Below are 7721 nucleotides of genomic sequence, written 5' to 3'. Positions count from 1 at the left end.
TGGGTCGCGATCGAGTTTGACTTCGGTCTTTCTCTCTCTCTCTCTTTGAGGTCGTTCACCCTTTTACTACGTTACTTTTACTACGTCTGAGTAGCTTCCTTCCCGTGTGGGTGGGGTTGCTACGCCGTACGTTTTGTCTCAATTAGTTTATGAATCTTATTGTATTTGTTGATTTTTCAGCTTTGTCGAACAATTCCTTTCAGGGTTTTCGTTCTTTCTTTAGTGTTCATTCATTTTTAAATTACATAATTACATAGTTACATAATTATAATTGTTATAATTCTGTGTTGGTTACAGCTCTCCTTCCGTGAGTGTTAGTGGTTGTGAGGGCATGTGCCTGTTGTGTAATTCTTGTGTTCCTTTCCCTCGGGATTCCTCTTCGGAGCCTTCCCGGGGGAATGAATGTTAACTAATGATTTTTGTTTTTATTTTTCACAGTTACCGATCTAGTTCGTTTCTGTAATGTGACAACGGAGTGAGCTGTCTTGTTGAGGCCTGGGGATTCAGCTGTTGCTGCCTCCCCTATAGATCGGCAGGGGCTTGTCTCCTTCTCCTGGAAGTACTCCCGTGACGATTGACAGCTCTCCAGTTCATTTTAGAACACTCAGGAGGCTCGCCTCCTTGGGTGGGTAGCTTTCCTTCCGAGGGAAGTTTTCCTGTCCAGGCTTGAGTTTTTTCCCCTTTGGGGGGTTCTTCTCATGCCTTTTTTTTCGTACGACTATGCTCTTGGTGCTGAGCGGTCGCACCTGCAGTTACACTCAAGGGACTGGGCAACTGCAGGAGCCCCTCTTCGGAGGATTGCTCTTTTTAGGTCACTGGCTGACCCGTCTCTTCTACGAAGTGTTTCTCTTTCGTTCGCGAGAGAGTACACTCATAGAGATTCCTCTTCGGAGGACTCTTCTGCTGTTTTTGCTGTTGGCCGCCTTCGCCGTAAGGCTCACTGTCCGCTACGCCGTAAGGGCCTCCCATCTCCCTATAAGGGTGCTAAGAGGCGCCTTTTTGAATCTCTGTATGCAGCCTGCAACTCCTTCTTCTTGACCTTCCGCCCCTGGTGCAGATGGACAGCAGTCTGACCGCGTCTTCCGACGGGCAACGGTCTTCTGACGGACAACGGTCCTCCGACGGACATCGGTCTTCCGACGGGCAACGGTTTTCCGACGGACATCGGTCTTCCGACGGACAACGGTTCCTTCGGGGCAAAGGGTTGCCTCCCACGGGGCTGCTTCCCTTGCGTGTCAGGGTTCCCCTGCGCGCTCTTCTGCAGTGTTCTCTCCTGCTCAGTGTTAGTGCACAGGCGCTCTCCTGCTCATCAGCGTTTTCTGGATCGCTAGCTCTCTCCTGTTCGCCAGCGCTCTCGCTGCTGTTCCTGTTGGTTCCTGTTACGCGCCCACGTTCGCCCGCGCAATCTAGGACTTCGGTTCAGGTCTTGGACAAGGACTCTTCTTCTACGCACAGGATTCCACGCGTTGCCTTCTGCTCGCCAGCGATCACCAGCGACCACAGACGCGTCAACGATCGCCATCGATCTGCCACGCGTGTCAGGTCCCCTGGACACCATCAGTAGTGATTTAGCGCTCGCCTGCTGTGGACCACGATCTCTGGTAGCTGAGTCTTGCCGTAGATCTTCCTCCTGCTCGCCAGCGCTCACCTTTACTTCCGTCCTTCTGTGTGCCAGCTTTCTTCAATCGCCAGCGCACATCTGCGCGCCCTTTCCTGCCACGCACCAATGGGCGCCAACGGTTTTTCCTGACCGTCCAGGATCGCCTGATTAACAGGTTGCTTCAGCGCTCACCTTCCTGATGCACCTGCGCGCCTTCTGTTTAGCGCGATGCGCGCTAACCATCCCTAGTCTCTTACGCGTTAGCGATCTCTTACGCGCCCGCGCGCTAGCGTTTTGTTAACGCACCACCGCTCGCCAACGCGCCGTCGCTTGCCAACGCGCCATCGCTTGCCAACGCGCCTTCACTCGCCTACGGGCCATCGCTCGCCAAGACGCGCCATCGCTCGTCAACGCGCCATCGCCCGCCTACGCGCCATCGGTCTCCCGACCGCCTGCGCTCACCCGCGCGCCCACGTGCCTGCGCGACCGCACGCCCACGTGCATGCGCGCCCGCGCACATGCGCTCCAATGTTCGCCTGCGCGCGAACCAGCGGTATTCCGTCGCGCGGACCAACGGTGTTCCGTCGCGCGAACCAACGGTGTTCCATCGCACGAACCGACGGTGTTCCATCGCGCGAACGTCGGCTCGATTCCTGCAGTATCCATTGCTCGCCTACGGGTCATCGCTCGACTGTGAACTTTCGGATTCCGACCACCAGCTCTCACCCTTCCTACCACGCTCGCCCTCCTTCTGTCGCGCACTTTCGTCTGCACTCCTGCGTGCCCGCGCATGGGCGCTTCCACGTTCGGCCGCACGCAAACCATTGATTTACCATCGCGCGAGCGCCAGGGCGATTGCGACCGCGATTCCCGTCGGGGTTTCGCAACATGGCCAGCCTGGCGAGTCTTCTGGAGCATATTTCCAGAACACGGTCTTCACCCTGTAAACGCAGAGCATGGCACATGCAAGAGCAGGAAGAATCTTCAGGGAGGTCTGAGCAACATTCTTCTTTCCAGAACCTGGGTTAGCCCTTCCTCGTCATTCCCTGAAAGGGTCTTGCCAGGGAGCTTTCCGTTCGAGATTTCTCCGTCGGGCAAGGGGTGACTGGTTTAGCCCTTCCTCTTCTCCATCTCGTGAAAGGGGCTTACCAGGTCCTTTTCCTCCTCGGTTGCAACCCGAGGTTTTGTACAAGGAAGCTCCAGGAAGGTCATGGGTACTTTCCGCCTCTCGGGCTCAAGCACCTTGGCGTTTCGTCGCTAAGTTTCAAACTTGCGGGCAAGCTCGAGGTTGGACCATCTAGACGCAGTGACCGAGGGCTTCCTCTCGAGTGTCTCCTCCGTGGATGTCGACAAGCTCAGACACTCTTCCATCCTTGGGAAGAGCTTGTTTGTGCCCAAGGACAGGGACATGGACAGCGGTTGTGTGGAGGAAGTCGACTTCCGTTTTCACTCCTCCAAGGCGCTTTCTTCCAGACCCTGCAGGCCTCCAGCGCCTCTTCTTTCAGCCTCGTCGGCCTAAGTTATCGGACCGGCTACGGCAGCTAAGACAAGGTGTCCAATAGCAGTCCCCTCCTGTCAGGGACAGGTAGCACGGGAAGCTCTCCTGGGGGGGGGGGGGGGGCATAATCCTAGAGGGAGCGGCAGAGTTCACAAACTCTAGGATTGGCAACCCCCCCTTGCAGGCTCACGCTGGGAGGATGCCTAAGGTTACTCATCCGGATAACAGCTTCCCGATGCCTATTCCTGCATGATCTCCGTGATCAGCCAAGGATATCGCGCCTCGCTCTTACCATCTCTCTGTCTCTGTCAGCGAATTCAGTGTCACTGAACCTCTATGCCATGGGGTCGGCAAGAGTTTTGCCCGTTTGGGCAAAGTGATCCTTGCCTTAGGAGAAGGTCCTCCATAGGATCATAGACGGCTTCACCCCCCGGCTTCTTCAGTTGATTCTTTCTCGTAGGAAAGCATCTGAGACGGGAATTCCGTAGTCGACCTCTCAGCTCTGTTCAAGTTTGTCGAACAAACTTCGTCCAGCGTGGAACAGCAGAATCGATCAGACTGCTGACGAGGCGGCGGGACTCCTTAGGCCCTGGATCGGAAGGACGGGTACTTCCAGTTTCCATTCCATCCATCTTCCAGGAAGCTCTTGGAATTCAACCTAGACTTAAGATGCGGTGTGGCGATCCCGCCGCGGCATCGCAGGTTTTTCCCCAAAGAACTCTCCCTGCTTTCCTCATGGCCGCTCAGGAGCAGGCTTCCACCTCCTTCGCCTTTTGGAGGTCTGGTCAACTCCGGTAGGCTCGGGTTCGACCTTCTTCAACGCCGGGACAAGCTTCCGGGTCCTTACCATGAGTGAGGGATCATGGTAATTTGCTAGGAGCCTTCTCTACTTCTGCCTCAACATCTGGGGTATCTAGCCATGATATTGAGTCAACGGCCTTACCACGTTGGAAACACCGCTTCTCGTCCGATCAACGAAGTTAAGCAACGTTGGGCTGGTCAGTACTTGGATGGGTGACCGCCTGGGTACGCCAGATGCTGTTGCCTCCTTCTCCGAGCCTTCCCTTCAGTTGACTGTGGCAAGGCTGAGGAGAGTCGCAGTACCTGTTCTCAGTCAAGCAGAGCTTTCAGCCCTACCTTGGAACGTTTCCTGGGTCTCTTTTCCTCATTGACCCGTCTAAAGTCCCAAACGGTCGCCTCAGGATAAGTTCCCTGTGGGGCGGCCCAATTCCGGTGGTATCAAAGCAACGATTAACCGGACTTTCTGGCCCCTAGGGGACCAGCGGAACGTTTAGACCTGCAATGGGTGTTGACCTATGGAACCTCTTGATGGTAGTGGTTATTCTCGTCCTTTCCCCACATTTTGATGCTGTTCTCGGACTCGTCAAAGAAAAGGGGGTGGGGGGGCGCATGTTCCGGTTCAGGCCTATGGTCAGGACCTTAAGGATACATCTCACTCATTCAGGCAGGCTTAGGGGCCGTAGTCTGGTCCCTCTACAGATCCTACAGTTCCTGCCGAGTCGCTCCGTGCGCGACGACTTCATGGTACTGGCGTATTCCAACCAGCAAGGGACGCTTTTTCATACCTTCGCATCTTGCAGTAGAGATACTGAGATGATCCGAGGTCCTCTCTATACCACTATCGGCTCGCTCATTCCGGGCAGAGGAATGTTCTCTCCGACTATCTGGGCAGAGCCTCGTAGATAGAGGGTACCTGGGGGTCTTTGGCCTTTAGTAGCCAGTAAGTCCTGGCCTGGGGGACCTGATCGCGACAGCCTGGAACTTCAAGCTTCCGCTGTTCTTCCCCCCAGTCTCAGACCCCAAGCCTCTTTGGCAAAATGCTTTCCGGTGATGGTGGGACAACATCGACGCCTGCGTCTTCCCACCATTGTTGTCTGTTGAGAATGGGTCTCAACAAGACTAGGTTGTCTGTCAACCTTTCGATGGCCCTGAGAGCTCCACTGTGACTATACGCGGAACGGTTTCCGGACCCTCTGCTTCCCCTGACGGAACTCCCGGGAGAGCTTCTCCCACGGCACAGGCTACTCTAACAACCACACTACAACATCTTTCACGAGCTGTGGCATCGCTTCGGCTTCGCGCCTGGAGACACTACGCCGCCTCCTCAAGAAGAGACAACCCGCTACAGTCGTGGAGCGGAGATCGCGTCACCTGCGATAGTCATCCGCAGGGGTCTACCAGGCGAAGTGGAGAGTCTTCTGTGGTTGGTGTCGTGGGAGAGATACCCCTTCCCTTGGGGCCTCTTCTCCAGCAATAACGGACTTATTGCTTTTCGGCGGGAGGAAACTCCTTTCCGCTCTCGGCAATGAAGCCTGTCGCTCAGCCTTTCTCTGGCCTTCAGGCTGAAAGGAATAGACTTTTTCCTTCCCGCTGGACCTTTCTTCGCTCATGCGAAGCTGCGAACGTCCCTGCCCCCAGTCGGGGTGAGACCACCTCCATGGAGCATGGTTCGGACTTTTAATCCCTTAAGAGATCTTCTCAAGAACCATTACGTCAGGCCCCTGATCGTATTCCGCCTTGGGGGACGGTGCTCCTGCTCACTCTGGCCTCGGCCAGTGTGTAAGCAATCTTCTTGGTCTCGTACAACTCCGCCCTTTCTAGGAATAGGGAAAGGCAACATTCAGGTTCGCTCCTGAGTTGTTTGCTAGACTCAGAATCTTGGGGTCCCGGCCCTTCGGTCCAGCTCCTTCAAGATTTCGAGTCACCATTCTGTATCAGATGACCCAAACCTTCTCCTTCTTGCCAGTAAAGGAATCGAGGGGTTATCTTTGGGAACAGCTGCAGTTTGTCCTCACGTGCAGCCGGGTTGGGAGCACAGGAAGGACACGGGAAAGTCTCCAGTGTACCTCTTCAGCTCGGACTCAAGGACATTCATCTCGACCTGAATCCAGACCCTCCTCCGTCACGTCGCCCTACAACACGATGTCGTATACATCGCAACGTCCCTCGCCTTCGAGTAGTATTACTCTGTGACGCAGGTGCTACAAGCTGGAGTCTGGAAGCGTCTAATGACCTTCGCAGCCCGCTTCCTGCAGGACGTGACCCACAGGAGTATCGATACGTTTCTATCGCTCTGTGGTGGCTACACAACAGCTGGTCTAACCTCAGGCTCCTTTTTGGACAGGTAGCAGAAGGTTGAGGGCATTGTTATCAGGTTTTAGTCTGCATGAACGAAAGAAGTATGTCTGGCCCTTACTTCTTTCTTCATCGTCCCCTCTACTGGGGAAGCAGCATCCTGGTCTCTGCATAGCTGACCTCAAACCTCTGCAGGTAAACCATGCTTCCTTGTGTTCCGAGTATTGAATCAATACTGTCGCGTCCCCCATACCGTGACGAGGTGGTATTGGGAATGTCCTAACCCAGAGTTCCTTCTGGAACTCCAGGTCAACTTCCTAGGACGGGTCACACTTTCTTCCTTCACACACAAGCTTATGTAGGCCACACGTTTCCTTGCGGAGCAAGAAACTTGTGAGGTGCAGGGACTCCTTTTCTCGAGTGCGACTCACTCGGATTTTGAGTCCCCGGGTAAAGCCAAAGCCAGTATGGCTGGGGACTTTCCACCCTTCCTAAGGGGTAAGTCACCCAATGTAAATAGCGTGGTTTGTATTTCGGTTACGGAACAAATGACAAATTCGGAGATAATTTGTATTTTTCCTAACCATACAAACCTTAGCTATTTACACATATTTGCCCGCCAGCCCTGTCCCCCAAGACAAGTCCTACCTCTAAGTGAAGTGAAGCAGTTCACCGGTGTGTAAGGGGGGGAGGGGTAGCTAGCTACCACTCCCCTACCCCCCCGCTAACTAGCGCGGGGGTAATACACCCTCGTTAAATTCTAATGGCTCGCCATTTCAGCTACACTAAAAGGTAAACCCAATGTAAATAGCTAAGGCTTGTATGGTTAGGAAAAATACAAATTATCTCCGAATTTGTCATATATTTTAGGTAAATATTGACAAATTTGGAATAAACACATCCACCATTTTGACTGTGTTTAAACATTTATTGCTGTCTAGGTTCAAGTGTACAATACATACATACATGCATACATACATATATACATACATGAACTTTTATACTTACTCCTCATGTTAGTACCACTTCATTATATCCAGGAAGTTAGTGAATCATGTCCTATTGCTATGCCATAGAACCATCAGAACAAACACACATACGCATATATATATATATATATATATATATATATACAGTATATATATATATATATATATATACTCTGTATATATCAACTTTAACACTTGTTCCTCATGTTAGTACTACATCATCATTTGCTAGAATTTAGCCGATTTAGTTCTCTTGTCACAGAATCATTGTTTACAATATTTATGTTTAATATTTTTTTCTTGCACATCATCACCCAGACTAGGCAGAGGTGCACAGTCTCTAGATGTTGGGGAGGAAGAGATGTTATTACGGTGCTTGCTGTGTGTCAACTGAGGTTAGACAGATGGCAGAACGGAATAGTGTGTTGGCACTGTTGATATCCGGCAGGACCGTTAGTTCAGGCAACCTGTCAATTTAAACTGTGTGTGTATGGTGGGCTTAAGCCTGGTGACTGATTCCCAACCTAACATTCCTTAA

The 7721-nt window shown here is 52.6% G+C and overlaps 1 pseudogene; it reads left to right on the top strand.

The window, feature by feature from the left end:
• Nucleotides 1-4027: 4027 nt before the first annotated feature.
• LOC137654841 (5S ribosomal RNA) lies at nucleotides 4028-4145 on the top strand (annotated as a pseudogene).
• The last annotated feature ends 3576 nt before the right edge of the window (nucleotides 4146-7721 follow it).

This window comes from Palaemon carinicauda, chromosome 15 (genome assembly GCF_036898095.1).
Source record: "Palaemon carinicauda isolate YSFRI2023 chromosome 15, ASM3689809v2, whole genome shotgun sequence".
Classification (NCBI taxonomy): domain Eukaryota; kingdom Metazoa; phylum Arthropoda; class Malacostraca; order Decapoda; family Palaemonidae; genus Palaemon; species Palaemon carinicauda.
This window is presented reverse-complemented; position numbering and strand designations above follow the sequence as displayed.